Source organism: Phyllostomus discolor, chromosome 1 (genome assembly GCF_004126475.2).
Source record: "Phyllostomus discolor isolate MPI-MPIP mPhyDis1 chromosome 1, mPhyDis1.pri.v3, whole genome shotgun sequence".
Classification (NCBI taxonomy): domain Eukaryota; kingdom Metazoa; phylum Chordata; class Mammalia; order Chiroptera; family Phyllostomidae; genus Phyllostomus; species Phyllostomus discolor.
In genome coordinates, this window is record NC_040903.2 from 174,164,117 (window position 1) to 174,187,842 (window position 23,726).

Below are 23,726 nucleotides of genomic sequence, written 5' to 3' on the forward strand. Positions count from 1 at the left end.
AGCGGCGGCGGGGGGCGGGCGCCGGGGGAGGGGGCGGGCGCCGGGCGGTGGCGGGGGGCGGGGGCCGGAACCGGCCTCAGCTGGGGCCGAGCCAGCCCCCCGCCCTCCTCGCGGTCTCCGGGGGAACGCGCAGCCAATCCCCGCCGCCCACTGCGGACTCGCCCCGGCCGGGCCGCTGCGCGCTTGCCCCCGGCGGGGCTTTTTCCCGCTGCCGCTGGTTTTTCTCCCTCTCTCATCTTTCCCCTTTTCCTTTCTCCGCGACAAGTTTTTAAACTTTGATGAACTCGCCCAGCGAACTTTCTTAAAGGGGCCGCGCGCAACGCGCTGTCCCAGCCCGCGGGTGTGGAGCAGGGTGCCGGGTGCCGGGCGCCCCTTCGTCCCTCGGCATCCCCGCCCCGGCGGCCCCACGAGGGGGGCGCTCCCACCGCGGGGCTCCGGGGTCATCGGCTTCAGGAACTAGTAGGCTCCGCTTGTACCCTGACCTGGGGTTATAGGGTCCGGAGAACTCATTTCACCCGCAAACTCAGCCGCGCAGACCCGGTCCACTCCCTCCTCCCTCCCTCAGGGCTCGGGGCTTTGGGGGCCGGGTTCTGGAGAAGATGGCGGGGCGGGGTGTGGTGCGGACACCTGGGCTTTGGCCCCGGCTGGGCGCTGTTTTGCTGCGTGACCTTGAGGAAATCACTTCCCCTCTCTGGCCTCAGGCTTCCAGCCCAGAGGGCGGGGCTTAGATCTCAGCTGCCTTCCCGCTCCCAGTCGCGGGATGGGACGCGGGGTCGGGAGACGAGTCTTTGGGACCCAAATGGTCACTAGCCCCAGGAGGGGTACCCCGAATGGCCGAGAAGGTTCCCTTCCCCAGCCCCCAGCTTTGGGGTGTCCTCTTCCCTCGGCTTAAATGCCTCCAACACAAACACACCTTCCCCCCACTCCTCTTCGGAACCCGGTGGCAGGGGGAGGGGAGCGCAGCCCCACGGCTTCGGCGGACGGTAGTGACTGCCCTGCGCAGGTCTCCAGGGCGCGGGCCCCGGGTCGGGTTTTCTTCGGGCTTTTGAAAACTCGCTGGGACTGCTGCCACCTTGTAAAACCCCGCGCCCTCCTCGGGTCGCGCTTGAAGCGCAGCAGCCACGAGCTCGACCGAACTGCCCCAGGACGGACACCTCCCTGGCGCCCCTGCTTCGGAACTCGACTGGCAACTCGGGGAATACCAGCCAGCGCCTCCGCGGGGAGTTGGGAAGGCCGGCGGGACCCTGGCCGGGATCAGGCGTTGCCAGGTGTGATTTGCCTCCCTGCACCTAGTTTGTGTTCACTTTCCCGGCCACATCTGGTCGTCGCACCTGGGATTTTAGGTTGGAAGCCACGGGCAATGTCAGTGGACTGGGAGCAATTGGGTTCGCAGTCACAAAGCAGCTGGGATCCCAGACCCTGAACAGGTGACTCAGCCCTTCGGGAGCCTCAGTGTATCGACCCCCTAAAGAAGGCAAGCACTACCACACAGGGGTATCGAGTGTGAAGTATACTATGTTCCCTAGCCTCCACAACAAATTATAATCTTCCTAGCCTGGCATTTCAGATAAATAGTTTGAGGCCTAGAAATAGACAATGTATTTCCCAACGACATACTCTTTCAGTAAATAATTGTTGAGCACCTACTTCATGCTGGCAGCTAGGCCAGCACCACCCAGGTTTCCCACCACCCCCATTGCCAGCGCTTGGTTCAGGTTCTAGTATGAAGGAAACTGCCCTTCCATGAGAGGTGCTTCACTTTACCCAAAGTTTTTAGGGACTTCCAGCCTCTGGCACCTCCAGATGGAACACATTTGTGAGCCTATAGATACCCTGACCATCCTCCCTAGGCCTCAGTCCATTGGCTTGATCTCCCACTCCTTCCCTAGATCTTCCCGCCAGGCATGTCACCAACTTTGGCCCTACAATATTCCTCCCCACACACTCCATTCCTGCTTCAGTTCAACTCCATTTTTTTTCCAGGAGGAGGAGCCTGGCCAGTTTTCCAAACTCAGGTATCCTCTACAAGTTAGTTTGAATTTTTCAGAGAAGGGGAGTCTCATCTTGCCCTTCAGGTCTCCATTTTATCGAGAAGGCAGCTGAGACTCAAAGAGACGATGAATGACACAGGGTCTACACTGTATTTTTCCATGACATGAAGCTGATGATTATTTTTAAATATTATGTATTACTTTTCTGATGATAATAGCAATACATGCATATTGTTGAATAGTTGTAAACTATAAAATAGTTTAGAAAACAATCTGCCATCTAGAGAGCAATATTAATACTTTCTTCTAGTCTTTTTTTAAAGATTTTATTTATTTATTCCCAGACAGAGGAGAAGGGAGGGAGAAAGAGGGGGAGAGAAACAGTGGTGTGTGGTTGCTCTCACCCCCGCCCCGGACCTGGCCTGCAATCCAGGCATGTGCCCTGACTTGGAACCGAACTGGTGACCATTTGGTTTGCAGGCTGGTGTTCAGTCCATTGAGCCACACCAGCCAGGGCTCCTTCTAGTCTTTTTGTCTGCATATTTTAGAAAAAACTGCAATCCATGCTGACCGTAGTTTCAATATTCCTTTTTTTCTTAAATGTATCATTTAACATTTACTTTTAAATTATTCAGTCATAATTTTTAATGATTGCTTAACCCCCATGAGATGTGCCATTATTTATTTTTTGTTGTTAGACATTTGCATTATCTCCAGGCTTCCTATATGTGTGACTAGCCCTTCAGCACATTGGAGGCAGCAACAGCCTTATAACTCCTTGTAGTCTCCACAGCCCACGAAATGGAAGAATCTGTGGCTTCAGAGGGATTTGGAGAGTATATAAGGCAAAACTCCCACCCAACCTGGTGTGAATACCCTAGTAATGTAACCAGCTTGGGGAGTGATGCAAATGGGGCTGGAGATAAGAGTTAAGGGTGTACACACTGGCAGACTGTCTGGAGGGTGAGAACTTTTAACTCAACTCCCCCAGCCATGACCTAGTAGCCCATCCTCTAGCACCCTCTTCAGTGACTATTCTTCCCCAGTGCCAGGCTTTGCATCACCTCTGAGCTTCTTACATTTATGTTCCCTTCACCTGGAGCCACCCCAACCCCTTCCCCAGCTTCCTGGTCTCCCTGTGCCCACTCCCCATGGCTCTCAGAGTACCTTCTTGTGGCTTCAGTCTCACCTACCAGATGGGAAAATATCTGACTCAGAAGTATCCACAGACTCTGCTGAGAGAATACAGCCTCACCTCTCAACCCCTGCAGCCCCCTGGCCTCAAGCAGAGAGCCTGATGAATGATGGGCATTTGCAGTGGTAGATGTTCAATAAACCTTTGCTGAAATGATGCTGGGCTGTCCCTGGGCCTCTGGGTTATCTGGGGCATTTCCCTTTGATATACTGTACATACATTATCCTTTGGTGTTTCATTCTTAGGGTATGGAAAAGTGTCAGGTGGTCTCACTCCAGAGAAATGCTGCCCTGGGACCCACCCAGCACCCTGAGGGTATACCTGACTACTTTCTAACCCCAGCTTTCCCACCATCAGGAAAGCAATAAGGCAGGTAAAGAGGCTGACCTTGAAGCCCAAAGGCTGGGCTATAACTGAGGTGTATTTCCTCGGCATTTATAGATTTAAGCTTCACTTGGGTGCAGGAGGTCTCAGGGAGGGTAAGGGGCAGGATGCTGACATTTATAAAGTACCTACTTCTTCCTGCCCTGGGTGGTTAATATGTAGTCTCACATAATCCTCCCACTGTTCCTGTTATTTCTAGTTATAGAATAGAAAACTGAGGCCCAGAAGTAGTAGGGAAACTTGCCTAGCTACCAGTGTTTGACATGGATGATTCCCCCAGAATCCTGTGATAGGATTCTGATTTTGTGACCTTGGGCAACCTACCAGTTGAGTATCAGTTCATCTGTAAAATGGGGATACAAGTGCACAACTTCCAGGGGGTGTTACATAGGTTAAGTCAGAGCTCATGGTAAGCTCTTACTGGTTGTGATTATTACCCTTGATCCTACTGCTAGTTTGAAGGTTAAGGTCAGCGTGGTGTAGGTCAAGATCAGAGACTGGGTCATTTCAACCCAAAGCACCTGAACTCTCTCCTTCTTTTTCCTCCTTTACTATGGGCCACACTACATCCCAGGTTCAAATTCAAAGTAAACAGCATTTCCAGAACAAACTGCCAGAAGACCTGGGTTTGAATTTGGATGACCATGGCAACCTATGTGACCACAGGCAGGTAGTTTAATCTCCCTAAGGCTTTCTTTTCTCGTGGTAAAACTAGAGAAGTCTTTCAGGTTTTCTGGAGTGTTGAGTGAGATAGCTAGCTAGCTGTGAAGTTCTACGAAGGCCTGAAAGCCCTAGGACAACTAGAGGAATGATTATAAAGTCAGAAAAGGAATAGAACCAAGTCTTCCCAAGAGGCAGTGTCTCTCCCCTCCCTCCACATAATGTTATTTCTTCTGTTCCCATGTGACTGAAAACTAGGGGAGGACCCTGAAGACAGAAATGGTATCTTTTCTTCATCTTTGAATTCTCAATGCCCAGGTCAGGTCCTCCTGGTAGAGGAGGGTTAGTAATAAATATTGAATGAATGAGGGGTTTGGGTTACCGTGGGAAAATCCCTAAGAGAAGTATTTTATAGTAACATGTCAATGACTGCTTTTTCTTCCCCTTCCCATTGAGGGAGAACAGGCGATACCAAGCACTTGAAAGGTAAGCGGAAGATTAAAAAACAGCAATCAGAAACCCAAAAAGGGTGTCTGGGCAGGTTAAAGGTGCCTGGCCTGGACTCTGGCTTCCCATCTTACACCTCTCTCCAGCAGCCGGAGCCCCTGCCCTACCACCAGTTCCTGTCCAACCACTGAGACAGTGGTCTTTGCAGATGGGGAAACTGAGGTTCAACAGCTGGAATCAACTCATCAGAGGTCATGCGGCCAGGCATTGAGTTCGTTTTAATTTCAAAGGCAGATGGCTTAGAAATTTTCTTTATAAGAAATCTAATCAAACATCTCTTCATATGGAGCCTCAAATGATCTTTTCTCCCCCAGAAAGTATGTTTAAAAAAAATGTTCTAAGTTCTGGCAACAATTAAATGGCACTTGCTAAACTTTTACTGGTTTTGAGCCCTTCCCAGGGAACCAAAGGTCACTGAGCATGCCACTCTGGCCTGCTGCCCTGCCTGAGTCGCTGGCCCTTGGGAGCCTGGGAGACAGCCCCCCAGGCCAGGCATTGCAGAATTGCCTGGCATGGTGGGAAGCTGGCCCCATGAGAGAGTTTCCGAGAAGGACCTATGGACTGAAAGTAGAAATAGTTGTGCTTGACCAGAGTCCAGTGGAGCAAGTGACAGTCTTCTGGGGACTGGGGCTCTGTGTGGAGTGAGGTGGGAGGGGCCAGGAGGGAGGGCAGTTGGCTCTAACTTCACCACTGAAAGTGGCAGGAAGGCTCCTTTTACAGTCTTTTTGCCTTCCAAAAAGTCCCTCCTAATGGGAAGGGAGCAGCTACACTGATTCTCTCTTAGACTTTAGGGAGTTAAGGAGGCAGTAGGGGGAGAAGGTAATTCCTAACTCCAAAGGATACCTTCCTTTGGGAATGCCTTGTCCTCGAGGTGGACATTGCAGATCATAGGCTAGAAGGGGCCCTAGCAGTCATTCAAGCCAATGGGTCTCACATCTGGCTGCAGACCAGAATTGCCTTTTGAAGAAGACAGACTTCTGTGGCCCATCTGAAAACAACTATACCCAAATCTCTAGGGGCAGACCTTGGAATCTCCTTGTACCCTAGCAACTAGAACCCTAGGACCTGAATCCAACTGCCTGCATCAAACACTTCAGTCTCCACCCTTTACCTTATTCCAGCCTTTGCCTGAACTTGTAGAGAAGCAACTCACATCACCCACCCCAAATGGCTCACTCCACTGCTACACCTCTGGCTCTACTTACAGCAATATTTTTTAAAAATATATTTTATTAGCCCTGGCTGGCGTAGCTCAGTGGATTGAGCGCGGGCTGGGAACCAAAGTGTCCCAGGTTCGATTCCCAGCCAGGGTACATTCCTGGGTTGCAGGCCATAACCCCCAGCAACCGCACATTGATGTCTCTCTCTCTCTCTCTCTCTCTCTCTCTCTCTCTCCCTCTCTCTCTCTCTCTCCCTCCCTTCCCTCCCTAAAAATAAATAATAAAAATTTAAAAATAAATAAATAAATAATAAAATATATTTTATTGTTATGCTATTGCAGTTGTCCCATTTGCCCCCCTTTATTTCCCTCTGCCCATCACACCCCCTCCCACCCACATTCCCCCCTTTAGTTCATGTCCATAGGTCATATATATAAGTTCTTTGGCTTCTACATTTCCTATACTATACTTAACCTCCCCCTAGCTATTTTCTTTCTTTTTTTTTTTTTTTGTTAAGATTTTATTTATTTATTTTTAGAGAGGGAAGGGAGGGAGAAAGAGAGAGAGAGAGAAACATCAATGTGCGGTTGCTGGGGGCCGTGGCCTGCAACCCAGGCATGTGGCCTGACTGGGAATTGAACCTGCAACACTTTGGTTCACAGCCTGCGCTCAATCCAACCCCTGTCTATTTTTTACCTTCCATCTATGCTACTTATTCTCCATAACTTTTCCCCCTCTCTCCTCCTCTTACTCCCCTGTTGCTAACCCTCCATGTGATCTCCATTTCTGTGGTTCTGTTCCTGTTCTAGTTGTTTGCTTATTTTGTTTTTGTTTTAGGTGTGGTTGTTAATAATTGTGAGTTTGCTGTCATTTTACTATACATGTTGTTTATCTTCTTTTTCTTATCTTCTTTTTCTTAGATAAGTCCCTTTAACATTTCATAAAATAAGGGCTTGGTGATGATAAACTCCTTTAACTTGACCTTATCTGAGAAGCACTTTATCTGTTCCTTCCATTCTAAATGAAAGCTTTGCTGGATAGAGCAATCTGGGATGTAGGTCCTTGCCTTTCATGACTTGGAATACTTTTTTCCAACCCCTTCTTGCTTATAAGGTCTCTTTTGAGAAATCAGCTGACAGTCTGATGGGAACTCCTTTGTAGGTTACTGTCTCCTTATCTCTTGCTGCTTCTAGGATCGTCTCCTTCATTTTTACCTTGGGTAATGTAATTATGATGTGCCTTGGTGTGTTTCTCCTTGGGTCCAACTTCTTTGGGACTCTTTGAGCTTCTTGAACTTTCTGGAAGTCTATTTCCTTTGGCAGAATGGGGGAGTTCTCCTTTATTATTTGTTCAAATAACTTTTCAATTTCTTGTTCTTCCTTTTCTCCTTCTGCTACACCTATGATTCAGATGTTGGAATGTTTAAACGTGTCCTGGAGGTTCCTAAGCCTCTCCTCATTTTTTTGAATTCTTGTTTCTTCATTCTGGTCTGTTTGAATGTTTATTTGTTTCTTCTGGTCCATACCATTGATTTGAGTCCTGGTTTCCCTCCCTTCACTGTTGGTTCCCTGTACATTTTCTTTTATTTCATTTAGCATAACTTTCATTTTTTCATCTAATTTGTGACCATATTCAACAAGTTCTGTGAGCATCCTGATTGCCAGTATTTTGAACTGTGCATCTGATAGGTTGGCTATCTCTTCGTCACTTAGTTGTATTTTTTCTGGAGCTTTGATCTGTTCTTTCATTTGGGCTATTATTTTTTTTGTCTCAGGGCACCTGTTATGTAGTAAGGGGAGGAGCCTGAGGTGTTCACCAGGGTGGGGCAGCCCATGTGGCTGCGTTGTGGTGCTGTATGTGGGGCAGGGGTCTAATAGGGAACAGTGCTTGTTCCACTCTCTGCCAGTTTTCAATCACTTCCCCCACTACCCACAAGCAAATTGGGCCCTTCTGGTTCTGATTTCCATGTGGGTGGGTTTGTGTACATTCTAGGACCCTGTGAGTCTCTCTAACGAACTCTCCTGTGAGGCTGGGAGTTTCTCCTATTGCTGCCTCAACCCCCACAGGAGTTTTCAATCAGAGGTTTGAGGCTTCATTTTCCTGCGCTGGAACCCTGGGTTGCTCAGTCTGTTTCGCTCTCCAGTTGTTCCTCCTGATTCATCCACATGCCAATGTGGGACTGCCCGCTCTGCCAGCCGCTGTCTCACCCACCCCGGTCCTCCAGCCACCACCTTGCCACAAGTCCTCTCCGCCCAGCTGCCCATCTCTGCTCCTCCCACTGATCTGGATGAATGTTTCTTCTTGAACTCCTTGGTTGTTGGACTTCCATACAATTCGATTTTCTGTCAGTTCTAGTTGCTTTTTGTTTTTTAATTTGTTGTTGTCCTTCTTTTGGTTGTGGGAAGAGGCACAGTGTGTCTACCTATGCCTCCATCTTGGCCGGAAGTACCTACTTACAGCAATATTTTTACCAGATAATAATTAGTGATAGTTAACATTTGTCAAGTATTTGGTCATGGATGTCTTAGCACAGAGTCTAAGCTTCCATGTTCCAGAATGAGACAGGCCTAGGTTCAAACATTGCGCACTTTATATTTGTTTTTGTGACTTTGCCCAAAGTGACTGAGGACTCTGAGCCTCAATTTCTTCATCTGTGAAATGGGGACAGTTTCTGTGGAATTCTAAAGCAGTGCTTGGCTTTCTGTCCTGTTGGTTGAAAGTTTAAGTTGTGCCACCCGTTAAACCCAGATCTGTCTCCCTATTCCTTTACCCGCCTCCTCCACCCACACGGCCCTCAGCTCAGCAGCTCCACAGGGCAAACCCGTGGTCCCTGTCTTAGTGTGGTCCTTGGTGACCAACCACAGGCTCCTCACCCAGCCCCTGACCCTGGTTTCTGTCCCCTCACCATGGTTGGCCTCTCTTCTGGACTGTTTGGCCCGAGGGGCGGTGACATACTGTGGGAAGGGAACGCTGCTGTGCAGGACCAGGCCTCCAGGACTCCTCTGAACCTGTGGGGAAATGGAAAACTGATGTGAAAAGGGCTGAGAGCAGCTCCCAACCCTGCATCAGGCCGCTGCCCTGGGCTGCCAGCTGCGAGCCAGGCTGGGGGCTCGGCAGGAGATGTCTCAGAGCTCAGTCAGCTCTCCCAGCTGGCTAGGGAGATGATTCTTCTGCATTTTACAGGTGAGATGCAGACAGGTTAAGTGGCCTGTACAGCGGTGCACAGCTGAGACCGACAGGACTGTGGTTTAGCCTTAGGTCTCCCAATATTCCTCTACAGGAACTAGAACGAAAACAAAGGAATTCAAACTGAGGTCTAAGTCCAAAAGGCACTTTTCTTCCAGGAATCATCTAGATAAATATTTTCTAATTTCTTATATAGCAATAATTTTTTATATTGAAACAGAAGGCTTTTTAAAAAAACAAATGTACACCTTTAAAATTCTTTCCATCTTTATTGAGATTTAATTGGCATGTAACTGTGTACATTTAAGATGTACAACTTAAGTGTACACCTTCATTTTTTGTTTTTGTTTTTAGAAGAGCTGATATCTGCTTGTGGTGCTCATGGTACAAGATTCACAAGGTACAAAGGAATGGTGAGAACAGTCCTTAAAAAGGTAAGCATAGACCTACCAGATGGCCCAACAATTCCACTCCTAGACAGGTGCCCAAAAGAATTGAATGCAGGTATTTCAACAAAAGTCTATACATGAGTGTTCATAGCAGTAGTAGAGCCATATATATAATGGAATATAAAAACCCATGAAGAGCATCCACCTGGATGAACCTCAAAAACACACTGGGTGAAAAGAGCCAGACACAAAAAGTCATATATTGTATGATGTCATTTATATGAAATATGCAGAATTGGCAACTCTTTAGAGACAGCAGATTTGTGGTTGCCAGGGGCTAGGGGAGGGGAGGTACGGGGTGACTGCTAATGGGGGCAGGTGTATTATTATTGTTATTATTATTATGTGATGAAAATGTTGGGACCACACTAAGGTGATGGTTGAGCAACACTGAAGGTGCTGAGTTGTACACTTTAAAATGGTTAAAGTGACTGATGTTATGTGAATTCTAACTCAGTTTTATAAAAAGAATGTTTAAACATTAAGTTTCCCCCTCAACCCTATCCCCTAGCAGCTGGTCCAAGTCCCAGGGACGTTCTGAGCATCCGTAAGCATGTGTGTGTATAGTTTTTCACACAAATGGCAGCATCCTGTAGACATTGTTCTGCACCCTATTTCTTTTACCTTGCAGAGACCTTGGAGATTATTCTACATCAGCACTTTAACAGGCTGGCTATGTTCTTTTTAACATCTCTGTCGTGTTCCAATTTGTGGGCATGCCCTGGTCCATACAACCCGTCCCGCTCTGATGGACATTTAGATTGTTTCCGGTCTTGCTGCTTCAAACAGGCTGCTGCACCGAGCCTTAGCATGGGGCATTTCACACAAACCTCTGTCTGTGGGGAAATTCCTACAAGTGGATTTGCTGGGTCAAAGGGCATGTGCATTTTAATTTTCTAGTTGCAAAACTAGTGCAACTTATATACAAATTTCAACCTCTGAGGCTCAAAGGCTAAAATATTCCAGAAGCCCTCCCCTCAACCCCAGTCCTGTGCCTCTGAGGCAGAGTCACTTCCTCTTCTTGTCTGCCTCCCTCTTCTGGACACTTCCTCCTGGCCCTGGGCCTGCAGCTCTCACAGCCTTCCCTGCCTGCCTCATGCTGGGTCTCTCCTCCTCCCACTCCCCGCCCCCTCCTCTCCTCGTCCTTCCTTAGAGACTTGACATCTGTCCTCAGGACCTGGGGTGGGGCTGAGATTCAAGTCACATACAACCTATTATCACCAAACCTACCAACTGCCGGGCCCCTGGCAGTGCTTTCAAGTCACAGAATGTTCAAACCAAAGGACTAGGAGCCTCTGTTCCAGCCCTCACACTCCACCTTACACAGGAGGCCACGGAGGCACAGAGAAGGGAAATGTGGCTCCGGGAGTGGGTTCACAGAGCCAGAAGAGAAGACACTGTATGTCCAAGAATCACTTCATTCCTTTAATAAACGATTTGAGTGACATGGGAAAGCCTACTGTGTTAGGCCCTGGGCCCCAGCAGTGAATGAGGTAGACACCTCACATTACGTTCAGGGAGACCAACAAAAAAAACAAACAAACAAGTAAATGAAGCACTTATAAGTGCCATGTAAGCATAAAGAGTGACTTGGCCCCTGAAGTCTTAATTGGGTGGTGATATCTGAGCTGGGACCTGAAGGACAAAAAGAGCCAGGTGAACCAGCATGTGCAAAGGTCCGGAGGCAGGAAGAAAATTGGTGTACTGGACGGTCAAGAAGAAGGCCAATGTGACCGGAGCAAAGGAGGTGGCAAAGGTACACAGGTCTAATCACTCAGGGTTTTGGAGGCTGAGTGGTGTCTTTCTGCAAGGTCATCACGTCAGCTTCTCTCTGCCCTCTCCTCTGTCGCCAGTAGCTCAGCTTGGAGAATACAGCCAGGGGTCCCTGAGCCCTGCGGAATGGACAAATGAACACTGTCGGAGGTGGGTGAGTGAAAGGGAACAGAAAAGCTTGTTACAGAATCCTTGAAGGGAGATGTAGGCTCAAGCCCCAGGTTATCAGCTGTGTAGCTTGAGAGCTAGTGTTTATCATAGTGGCAACCAGCACTTAGAGGACTCCGTGAGCCTGCAGTGGCCGGTGTGGCAAGCACTCTGCTCTGTCCTTGCAGCTATAGTGGGAAAGCAGCCATGGACAATACAAAAATGTGAGCATGGCTCTGTCCAAATAAAAGTTTATTCACAAAACCAGGCTATGGGCCATCCCATGCCTTAGCACTCAAAACAGGTCAGGTACAGTCTATGAACCTTATGTACATTGACAGCCAGACAGGTAAATCGTTCTGTATCACATTTGGGTCTTGCCCCCCACCCCGAACGGAGACTTAGGCGGTACGTCTGGATGCTGGCTCCAGAAATACAGACATACAGAGTTGTGCACACAGTGTTCAAGGTTAAGGACCTTCTGAGACCTTTCTGGGGCCCCTGGATGGATACTCCCTGAGGCCCCTTCTGCCTCAGATAGTGCCCGGCTAGTGGTGCCAGGGATTGTGGAGTGCCCCGGGAAGACTGAGAGACAGAGGAGGAATCATGGGTGGCACAGTCTGGGACAGTAGCCTAAAGGCCAGTTGACAAGAGGCCTCCTCTCGGCCACTCTGCTGGAGTCTGTATGGTGAGCTCTAGGCAGTTGTCTTCCCAGCCAACGTGGCCCACCTGGCCCTGGAGGACTCCCTTTCTGAAGTGAGTGGCAGGAAAGAAGCTGGCTGGTGGAGGAGCCCCACCGAAGGCACCCCTCAGTCAATTCTGTGCCTACACTGTAAAATGTAGTAGGATTAGCTTCATTGTTTCCAACTACAGGCATTTATGAGCACCTACTGTATACCGAAGACTACATTGGGCCCCACCGGGGATGAAGCAGCCTTCAGCCAGGCCAGCTGGGAAGGCCCCAGGAGGCAGTGACACTGGAGCCCGAGTCTGAAGGTGGGTCGCTGGGGGGCATTCCAGGCAGAGGGAAGGACCTGGGTGTGGGAAAACTCAGGGAAAAGACAAGGGAGGATCAGGTCCATGGGGGGGGGCGGCCCTGGTGTGAGCTAGAGCAGGAGGTGGAGAGAAGGACAAGCACTGGGCCTCACAGAGCTTTGTGGGAAGGGAAGGGGTACGGGAGGGACAGGGAGTCCCAGGGTCTGCTCGGAGGGCAGCAGGACAGGACAGGACGGGACAGAGAAGAAAGCTGGATTCGGTAGGTGCTGCAGGAAGTAAGTTCCAGAGGCTCAGTTGCCCCCCTGCGCCCCGCCCCCAACAGCTCTGGGCGGTCCACGGTGTGCATTAGCATGTGAAAGTCTTGGAGAGAAGGGGCAGGTGTAGCCGAGATTGGTTTAGCTGCTAGGTGGGGGTTGTCTCACTGAGGTTCACAGGACTTCCTGGAAGAACATCCCAGACAGGTAAACTTCAGCAGACATTAAAAGCGTAGCCACCTGATAAGGTTGAAGATATTTTTCAAAGGTTTTGAAGTGAACTAGCCTGAGAGGGATGGATGGAATAAGCACGATGGGGCAAGTGTAACCGCAGCTGAGGCAGCCTGAGCCTTGGCCATCCCTCGAGGAAGCCATCTCCCCTCACAAGATTTTTAACCTGAAAGGTTGGGATTGCTGACTGTTTTCCAGAAGCTGCTCCAAGATCATGGAGCAGGAATATAGGGAAACTAGGACAAGACTGGGAGCCAAGTATTTCTGACCTCAAACTTCTTACTTTTAACCCCCAGGGCATGCAAGTTGGCAATTAAATTTACCTCTTAAAAAGTTGGGATGAAAAGTTAGTAAAAACATTAAGACCTGGCAGGTGTGGCTCATGTCCATTAACTCAAGGGTTGTGGGTTCGATTCCCAGTCAGGGCACATGCCTAGGTGGTGGGTTTGATCCCTGGTCTAGTATGTGCTGGCACGTAGCACCCAGAGTGTGGGCACATATGGGAGGTAACCAATTGATGTTTCTGTCTCACACTGATATTTCTCTCTTCCTTTCTCTCTAAAAGTAATGAAAAAAAAGTCCTCAGTGAGGGGGAAAAAAAAAACCCCAGTAGCCATTAAATCCATGGCTGGTAAGTGAAGTAGTCAGTTCCCCTTCCACCACCTCAGAGAAGATTGCCCATCTGCCACCCTTCCCAAGCCTCCAGCTCTATTGCTGCTTGTGCCCAGATGCTGAAGCTGTAAGAAACCGCAGCATCTCAGGCCTGGGGGCTCGGTGGTACAGCTGGTAGAAACCAGCAGGTTGAGAGGAAAAAACAGTTTTGTAGGATGATCAGAGTTCATTTGCCATCAGACAGACTTGGATCTACCACTCACCAGCTTCGTGACCTAGGACAATAAAAATATTATCTGAGCCTCAGCTTCCCCAAATTGTAAACTGGGGATAGTACCTGCCTCACAGTGCGTGTGAGGATGCGGTACAGCACTGTGTGCATAACACGCTCAGGTCACAGTCTGTGTGCGTACATGGTACAGACATACGTAGGCCTGTTTTTTTTTCTTTTTACTAGATTACTAGTTTATTTATATCACTTTGAGTATTAGTCTCATTATCCTCAGGTGGTTGGGGTGGTCCCGAGGTTTCTTTGCCATTCCGCAGGACTCCTTGTGTTCACATTTTGGGTATGAGATTCCACAGGCCATTGGAACTGCGGGACTGAGGGTCAGGAGAGCGGTCTGGGGCAGAAGCTGGTCTGAGAGGCTGCAGCACAGCTGGAAGGTGGTCTCTGGGTATCCGGAGCCAGTGAAGGGGGTGGGGCCTCTTCTGGAGACAGGATGTGCAGAGGAAATGGGGGAGGCTACCTGAGATTCTCCCCCTTTTCAATCCCTGCCAAACACTCGCAGACCACCCCCTCCCCCACCCCTGCTCCCATTTAGAGTCAGCCTCACCTAGAGGACAAGTCAGGGCTCTGGAGTAGAAACACTGGAGGTTGCACTTGCCCTGCCAAGCTGCGTGAATTTGGGCAAATCACTCAGTGTCTCCAGTAGCCAATTTCGCCATCTGTGCAAAGGGGTGTATGATAATGCTAGCCCCAAAGTGGAGTTGAGAGGATGGGTCTGGACTTGAAGAGAGTGTATGAAAGCACTTAGTAAGCTTGAAAAGCCACACAAATGCAGGACATAACTTTTCTCACAGATCTGATACCAATGGCACCCTTTCCATGAAGCCTCCCAGGGCTGCCCAAATGGAATTGATTTCTTCGCCCACTGATCTGCTGCCGCTCATCTGAATCTTACATACACATCTGCTGGCCCCATCCAGAGGCACGATTCTCAGAACAGGACAGGTCTCCTGAATCCTGAACAGTATCTCCTGACAGCCCTCTTGTGGTTGTACATCCGCCACTTTCCCAGCATTCGTCTATAGGAGGCAAGACCACCCTCAGGTTCATCCTATGTGGTTCCTCTCCCTGACCACAGTACGCTGGCAAACGGTGGGGTCTTTAACCCAAGTGGGCCAACAAGTCTTTCTCTGAGAATTTACACTTGGGCCTGGGATTAACAGGGAGTCAAGTCAGCACCCCCCTGAGTAAGTAAACCTGGAACATGCAAAGCTGGCAGCTTTCCTTCCCTCCCTACCTGTGAGTGGGGAACCATAGAAAGTTGTGACCAGAGAAGCAAAGACAGGTGTTCATGAAGGCTTCCTGGGCTCCATCGCTTTGGGAGCTTTTTTCCCAGGAAATTCCTTTTAGGGCCTAAACTGGTACTTGTGGATTCTAATACTTCCTGACTTTTACAGAAAAAGACAGTTAAGTCTCAGGAAGGTTTACCAGCGTGCCTGAGGTCACAGGGAGTTAGCAGTGGAGACACCACATCATACATAGCTCCTCATCATATTTTAAGCAGATTAATTCAGGTGAAATCGGCATATACATATTATAAGGCGTGCAATTTGATAAGCTGACACCGCTATACATCTGTGAAACCATCACGTTCAAGATAATGAACACACCCCTCACCCGCCACAGTTTCCTTCTGCCTGTTCTTAATCCTCCTAGCTCCTACCTGACATTCACCCCAGGCAGCCACTGAACTGCTTTTAGTCACTACAGATTAGTTCGCATTTTCTAGAATTTTATGTAAACGGAAGTATACACTATGTACTTTTTAAAAAAGATTTTATTTATTTATTTTTGGGGAGAGGGGAGGGGAAGGAGGAAGAGGGAAAGAACATCAATGTGTGGTTGCCTCTTACCCACTCCCTACTGGGGACCTGGCCTGCAACCCAGGCGTATGCCCCAACTGGGGAAGCCACAGGGTTCGCAGGCCAGCACTCAATCCACTGACCTGCACCAGCCAGAGCTTGTGTGTGTGTGTGTGTTCTTTCAGCCAGCATAATTATTTCGAGATTCATCCATCTTGTTATACGGGGTCCAATAGAAGTTAGGCCTGCTTGAGTGTGGTTGGTAGGATAATAATATGGGTGTAATCATTTAATAGTTTTAATTTGAACATTTCACCTAAAATGTCATATGGTGTACTTGAGTGGGATATTGTTATGCTACAGAATTACATGCTTTTGATTTTGTAATAAAAAGGGGCATTATTTGTGCCAAAACCTGTATATCTTTTTTTTTTTTTAGATTCTATTTATTCATTTTCAGACAGAGGGGAAGAGAAGGAGAAAGAGGAGAGAAACATCACTGGGGACCTGGCCCACAACCCAGGCATGTGCCCTGACTGGGAATTGAACGGTTACTGTTTGGTTCACAGCCAGCGCTCAATCCACTGAGCTACTCCAGTCAGGGAAGAGCCCGTATATCCTAACAGATCATTCCATTTTTGTTGCATAATTGAATAGTAGTTAACTACATGGATATACAACAACATTCACCTGTTCATGAACATTTGGGTTGTTTCCAGCTTTTGGCTATTACAAATAAAACTAGTATGAACATCCCTGTATGCTTTTATTTCTTTTGGAGAAGTACCTAGGAGTGGAATGACCAGATCTTAATGATAGGTGCATGTTCTGTTTACTTCAAAAACTGCCAAATCTTTTCCAAAGTGGCTATACTCTTTTACACCCCCACCAGCAGTGTACGAAAATTCTAGTTGCTTCATATCCTCACCAAATCCTTGATTTCTGTCTTTTTAGTAGAAATCCTAACAAGTATCTATAGTTTTATAGTTTAAAGTTTTACCTTTAGGTCTGTCATATTTTTAGGTGTTTTCTTTTTAAGATTTTACTTATTTGTTTTTAGAGAGAGAGGAAGGGAGTGAGAAAGGAGAGAAATTTCGATGTGTGGTTACTTCTTGTGTGCCCCCCACAGGGGACCTGGCCTGCAAACCAGGCATGTGCCCTGACTGGGAATTGAATCAGTGACCCTTTGGTTTGCAGGCCAGCACTTAGTCCACTGAGCCACACCAGCCAGGGCTAAATCTTTTACTATTAAGTATAATGTTAGCTGTGGGTTTTATGTGTAAATGCCCTTTATCAGGTTAAGGAAATTCCCTTCTATTCCTGATGTTTTACTCTGTTTTATTATAAGTGAGTTTTGGATTCAGCAAAGGCTTTTTTTCTCTCATATTGAGATACCATGTGCTTTCTGTTGTTTTTTAGCATATATATATATATATATATATATATATATACCTCACATTAATTAATTTTGGGATGTAAAACCAACCTTGCATTCCTAGTATAAATTCTACTTGTTCATGGTGCAGTTCTGTTTGTATGTTGCTAGATTCTTTTGCTAGTATTTTGTTGAGGATTTTGTGTCTATATTCATAAGAGATATTGGTCTGTAGTTTTCTTATGATGTATTTGTTTGGTTTGGTATCAGGGTATTTCTGACCTGATAGGATGAGTTGAGAAATATTCCCTCCTTTTCTATTTTCTAGTAGAATTTGTAATGAATCGATACTAATTCTTTAAATTGTTCTTTAAACATTTGGTAGAATTCATCAGTGAAGCCATCTCAGCTGGTGGGTAATTTTTTTTATTAATCAATCTCTTTACTTATTGTGGTCCATACAATTGTCTCCCTCTTCATGAATCAGTTTTGATAGTTTGTTTCTTTCTAGGAATTTGTCCATTTCATCTAAGTTATCTAATTTATTGGCATACAGCTCATAGTATTCCTTTATAATTCTTTTTCTTTCTGTAAGTTTAGTAGTCGTGTTCTGATTCTAGAAATTTGAGTAATTTAGTAGTCTCATTTCTGATTCTAGTAATCTGAGTTTTCTTGGTCAATATAACTAAAGGTTTGGCCATTTTGTTGATCTTTTAAAAAAACAGCTTTCCATTTATTGTTTTTTCTCTATTTTTCTGTTCTTTACTTCATTAAAGTACACTCTAATCTTTATTATTATCTTACCTCTGCTTGTTTTAAAGTTAGTTTGCTCTTCCTTTTCCTGTGTGTTGAAGTGAAAGTTTAGGTTATTGATTTGAGATCTTTCTTCCTTTATAATGTAGACATTCACAGCTTTGAATTTCCTGTTCAGCGCTGAGCTGGCTGCCTCTCATAGGTTTCAGTATGTTGTATTTCTGTTTTCACTTATTTCAAGGTTTTTTCTAACTCTCCTTCTAATTTCTTCTTTGGACCATTGATATTTGAGTTGTCACTTAATTTCCATGTATCTGTGAATTTTCCCAATTTCTTTTGGTCATTGATTTCTAATTTTATCCCGTGTTTTTATTTTTGAAAGATGTTTTCCTGGGGAAATCACTTTAGGTTGATATTTACTTTTTCTTTCTGTATTTTAAAAACATGACTCCACTTCTCACTTGAATTGTTTTTGAAGAAAAATCTGCTGGCCTTATTTTTGTTTATCAGGTTAAGGAAATTCCCTTCTATTCCTAATTTGTTTTACTTTGTTTTATTATAAGTGAGTTTTGGATTTGGCAAAGGCTTTTTTTCTCTCATCTATTGAGATACCATGTGCTTTCTGTTGTTTTTTTTAGCATATATATATATATATGCTAAATGTCCTGTATGCAATATGTCCTTTTTTGTTGGCTGCTTTTAAATTGTTATCGCTTTTTATTTTTTATGTTATGTTATGTTATTTATTTATTTTTATTTATTTTTTAGAGAGGGAAGGGAGGGAGATAGAGAGAGAGAGAGAGAGAGAGAGAGAGAGAGAAACATCAATGTGCGGTTGCTGGGGGTCATGGCCTGCAACCCAGGCATGTACCCTGACTGGGAATCAAACCTGCAACACTTTGGTTCACAGCCCACGCTCAATCCACTGAGCTATGCCAGCCAGGGCTCACTTTTTATTTTTTAAATATTTTATTTATTATTTATTTATTTATTCATTCATTCATTCATTTTAGAAAGAGGGGAAGGGAAGGAGAAAGAAGGAGGGAAATATCCATCGGTTGCCTCTCACACATCCCCATCTGGGGACCTGGCCCACAACCCAGGCATGTCCCCTGACTGGAAATCAAACCAGAGACCTTATGGTTCACAGGCCAATGCTCAGTCCACTGAGCCACACCAGCCAGGGCTTCTTATCACTTTTTAAAAGCAGTTTATGATATATCTTGGTATTATCTCTTTTCCTCCCCTTTTTTTTTTGGCTGGGTACAGTGTACTTCATTGATGGTACATGCTAAGCCCCTCCCCTTCTTCAGGAGGTCTGGGATGGAAATTGTGTCCAGGATGAGAGATTCTCAGTATATTTGGAGATTGAGATGCGGCAAGGGCTCCCCAGCAGCTAAGGGTCTCTCTTTTTCTCTTGTGTTTTTGGTACAGCTGATGGTCCAGGGGACTCTTACTCTTTAGAGGCCATATAGAGGTCATAAGACCCATCACACTGTTGCTATAGACAAATCCACTGTCATACCAGGGAGTGGGCTTGACAAAGTAGTTGTTGAAGGCAATATAAACCCCAGCATTGAAGGTGGAGAATGGGGGTCTCTGTTAAAGTCACAGGAGACAACCTAGTTTGTAGTGTGGCCCAGGATGCCACTTAGGGGTCCTCTGATGCCTCTTCTACCAGCTTCCGGTTGTCATCATATTTTGAATCTTTCTCCAAATGGTAGGTCAGATCCACAACTAAATACATTGGGAGGAAGGGACACAGAAGGCCATGCTAGCGAGTTCTCGTTCTGCTCAGGGACCCGCCTTGCCCTCAGTCTTGGCAGCGCCACTAGGAGCAAGAACAATGTTCTGGGCAACTGCTTGGACATCATGCCACCGCATCCCCGAGGGGCCACCCACGGTCTTCTGGGTGGCAGTGATGGCATAGATGTGGTCATGAGTCCCTCCACCATGCCAGAGTTGTCATGGATGACCTAGGCCAGAGGGGCTGAGCAGTTGGTGGTGAGGAGGCATTGCTGGCAACCTTCATGGAGTTGTCCTACTTGCCATGATTCACACCCATCACAAATATGGGGGCATCCACAGAAGGGGCAGAGACGATGACCCTCTTGGCTCCCTGCTTCAAGTGAGCCCCATCCTCCTCCGAGGTGGTGGAGACACCAGTGGATTCCACAGCATATTCAGCACCAGCATCCCCCCCGTTTGATGTTGGGGAATCTCACTCCTGGAAGATGAAGATGCACTTTCCATTGATGAAAGCTTCCTGTCCTCGGCCTTGACTGTGCCTTTGAACATGCCGTGAGTAGAATCATACTCATGTAGACCATGAGTATGAGTGGCTGGAACATGTAGAACGTGTAGTTAAGGTCAATGAAGAGGTCATCGATGGCAACAACCCCCACTTGGCTAGTGAGTAGGTACTCGGTGTGGCCGAACCCGTTTACTCCGCCCTGCACCGTTGTGCCTCAGACGTGGCTGCAGCTGTCTTTTGAACAGGGAGGACTAGAGAGCTTGGTACAGTTTCTTTATGTTTATTGTGCTTGGGGTTTATTAAGTGTCTGACATCTGCGGACTTATAGGTTTCATCAAATTTGGAAATTGTTGTTATTATTTTTCTTCAAAGAACTTTTCTTGTCCTTTTGACTCCTGGGGAGATTCTAATTACATATATATATATTAGGTCACTTGAAGTTGTCTCACAGCTCACTGATGCCATATTATTATTATTTTTAAGCTTTTTTCCCTCTGTGTTTATTTTGGATAATTTTTTAAAAAGACTTTATTTAGCCCTGGCTGGAGTAGCTCAGTGGATTGAGCGTGGGCTATGAACCAAAGTGTCGCAGGTTCGATTCCCAGTCAGTGTACATGCCTGGGTTGTAGGCCATGACCCCCAGCAACCGCACATTGATGTTTCTCTCTCTCTCTCTGTTTCCCTCCCTTCACTCTCTAAAAATAAATAAATAAAATCTTAAAAATATATAAAAAGTAAAAAAAACATTTAAAAAGACTTTATTTATTTTCAGAGAGGGGAAGGGAAGGAGAAAGAGGGAGAGAAACATCAATGTGTGGCTGCCTCTCATGCGCCCCTTACTGGGGACCTGGCCTGCAACCCAGGCATGTGCCCTGACTGGGAATCGAACTGGTGACCCTTTGATTCTCAGGCTACCACTCAATCCACAGAGCCACACAAGCCAGGCCACAGAGCCACACAAGCCAGGGCTCAGGAGTCACTGTTCTTCATTGTCTGGCATTCAGTATCTTGAGAACTATTGTGTTTATGTATTTTGTTTTGTATTTTGGTTGTCTTGGGTGGGAGAGTAAATCCAGTCCCTGTTACTCCATCTTGGCTGGAAGCGGGAGTCCTCATGACCATTTGTTAATTGGATCAGCTGGCGACTACTAAGGGAGAGCTTGCTGAGTGCGCACCTCACACTGGTCCTGGGCCCTCCAGAACTTCACGTGTTCCTATCTCAGGGCCTTTCGTGGGCCCTTTCTTCTGTCCGGAACCCTTGCTCCAGCTGCACTTCCCTGTCTCAGCCCCGAGGCCTTCTCTGATTCCCTGTGTAAAGTGAATTGCTCTCTTCTATTTCCCATCACACTTAGCTTTCTTTTATGGCTTGTTTTACTAGAGCGTGGGCAGGAATTTTTGTTTGATTCCCTGGAGCCGGCTCAGGGCCAGGCACACGGTAGGTGTTCAATAAATATTTATGAATAGTGAGGTCTTTGCATATTTCACGGTGCCCGTCACACAACAGCTCAGTCAAATTGGGGATGTTTGGCTGATGGGAGCACAGCGCCCTGCCCTAAGGTTGCTAGCAGGGACTGGATTCTGGGCCCCTGGACCGAAGCCACAATCTCCTTAGTGATAACCAAAGGCCAAGCGAGCTGGCTGTGGAGGGCTGACAGGTGGGGTTGATGAGATCCAGACCCAAACCTCTGGGCCTGGGCAGAGCCTGATGGAACCGGACGCTGAGCAGGAGCCAGAGCCACGCTTCCATGACGTCGTCTGCAAGTGCCATGCCCCTCCCTGGGCCCTTGGTGGAGCTTCAGGCCTCACCCATCCCTCTCAGAGCTGGCTGCCAGCAGGCTCCACAGCAAGACAGAGCCATCGTCCTGGTTCTCGTCCCATATCTACTTGTGTGAGCACTCACAACTATTACTAGACTCGCAGAATCACAGGTTGACTCTATAAAGTGAAAAATACCTTGTAAACCAAAAACTTCTGCAAGTACTCAGTGAATGGGAAAGGCCTTAGGAAGCTTCTGTTCCAAACCCCTATTTTGACTGAGGAAGAGACTGAGGTTTAAATGAGATAATGTATGTAGAGTGCTTAGCACCAGGCCTGGGACTTGATGTTTCCTCCTAGCTACTAACCTGCTGCCTTCCCCTGGCTAAGCAACCTGTGCCTTGGTGCCTCCCTGTTTCTCAACAGCCCTCCTCCCCACCCTCAGCTGGGAGCCTTGACCCATCTGTCTTTAGGAAGGCTTACAGCTAGCACATTCTGAGCATTGATGAGGTACCAGCCCATGAGCTAAGCATGCATCAGCTAATTCTCTTGTTACAGGACGCGATAGGTGTTATTGTCTCCTCTTTACTGATGAGGAAACTGAGGCTCCGAGACATTAGGTAACCTGCCCAGGGCCCTACAGGGGTTGAGGCAGTGTTCAGGCCCCAGGGTGCGTAGTCCCTAAGCTTCTAGGTCTGGCTTCTCTTCCCTTGGCAGTCTCTTCTAATCAAGTGCATTTTCTACCAGCTACCACTTCCTGGGCCTCTGGGGAAGCTTCCTGAGCATGGATTTGGTTAGTCATCTGAACTTGGCAACACAGGGTCTAAAACCTCCAGCTGGGAGTCTGCCCTGAGGCCCAACTATGAGCTTTTTTTTTTTTTTTGAAGTTAAAGCTAAGGATGTCTCTGAGGGTCAAAGATAATTGGAGTCAAAACCACAGCCCTGGGGGAAGGGAGAGGGAGTGGGCTGGAGCTCAGAGACCTAGGCTTCCCCTCAGCAAGTACCTGGCTGGCTGGTTCTCTAAGAGACCCCCGTTATAGGTTCCCCACAGGGTGGTGATGCAGACAGGTGAGAACAGGCGGACAAGTGGAATCTGGCCTTGTGGGGGCTCCACTGGGCAAGGTTATTTCTGATGGGCCCCAGAGGGTGGCCTCCCTAGGAGGCAGCAGGACTTAAAACTAGCCTTGGAGGACCACGACAACTTGAATGAGGGAGAGTGAGGGTGGGATGGGTAGCCTTTCTAGCACAGAGACGCCAGGAGTGCGGGGTAGGCTCTCCAGCTTCTCCCGTGCCCCTTTAGTGTGCCCCACTGCATGTCCACACCACGGTCCCCCAAGTGAGGGATGGTTAGTGTGCCCGGCAGGTAAAGAAACTGGGCTCAGGGTCCAAGACTGCAGGCGGGATGTGCTGAATACTGGGTGATGAGGTGGATTATTCTGAGGGAGGCCATGGGAAGTTCCCAAGCCTCAGGTTACCTGAACAATGTGTGAGGCAGCTCATCAGAGAGGCAGAGAATAGAGGAGGCTAGCGACGGTGCAGAGGCTGTTGGAGCAATCTCTGTGAGCTATGAGACAGGCCTGGGCCAGGGTCAGCCTGGAAACAAAGGCTCAGGAGAACAGGCTGGGCTGGTGGAGGTGCAGGAGGTCTGATCTGGAAAGGATCTCAAAGATCATGTACCCAACCCACTTGTTTTACACAAAAAGCCTGAGGCCCAAAGAGGAAAAGGGGCTTGCCCAAGGGCACTCAACTGGTTAATGGTAAAGCCAAGCTAGAAAGACCCTGGGAAGCTCAAGGGTACCCCCATTAAACAAGGAGATGAATCTACCCCATAATAGACCCTCCTCCTCCAGGGATCAAGTCCACACCTGAGGTTATCAGGGGTCCCAGTGAGACCCAGCCTGGCTTCTGTCTCATCGTAGGACCTCCAGCCTCCCTTCCCCTTCCCTGGACCAC

The 23,726-nt window shown here is 47.5% G+C and overlaps 1 pseudogene; it reads right to left on the bottom strand.

Annotated features, from left to right (window-relative positions):
- Positions 1 to 9,151: 9,151 nt before the first annotated feature.
- Positions 9,152 to 21,765, bottom strand: LOC114492197 (annotated as a pseudogene).
- Positions 21,766 to 23,726: the final 1,961 nt, after the last annotated feature.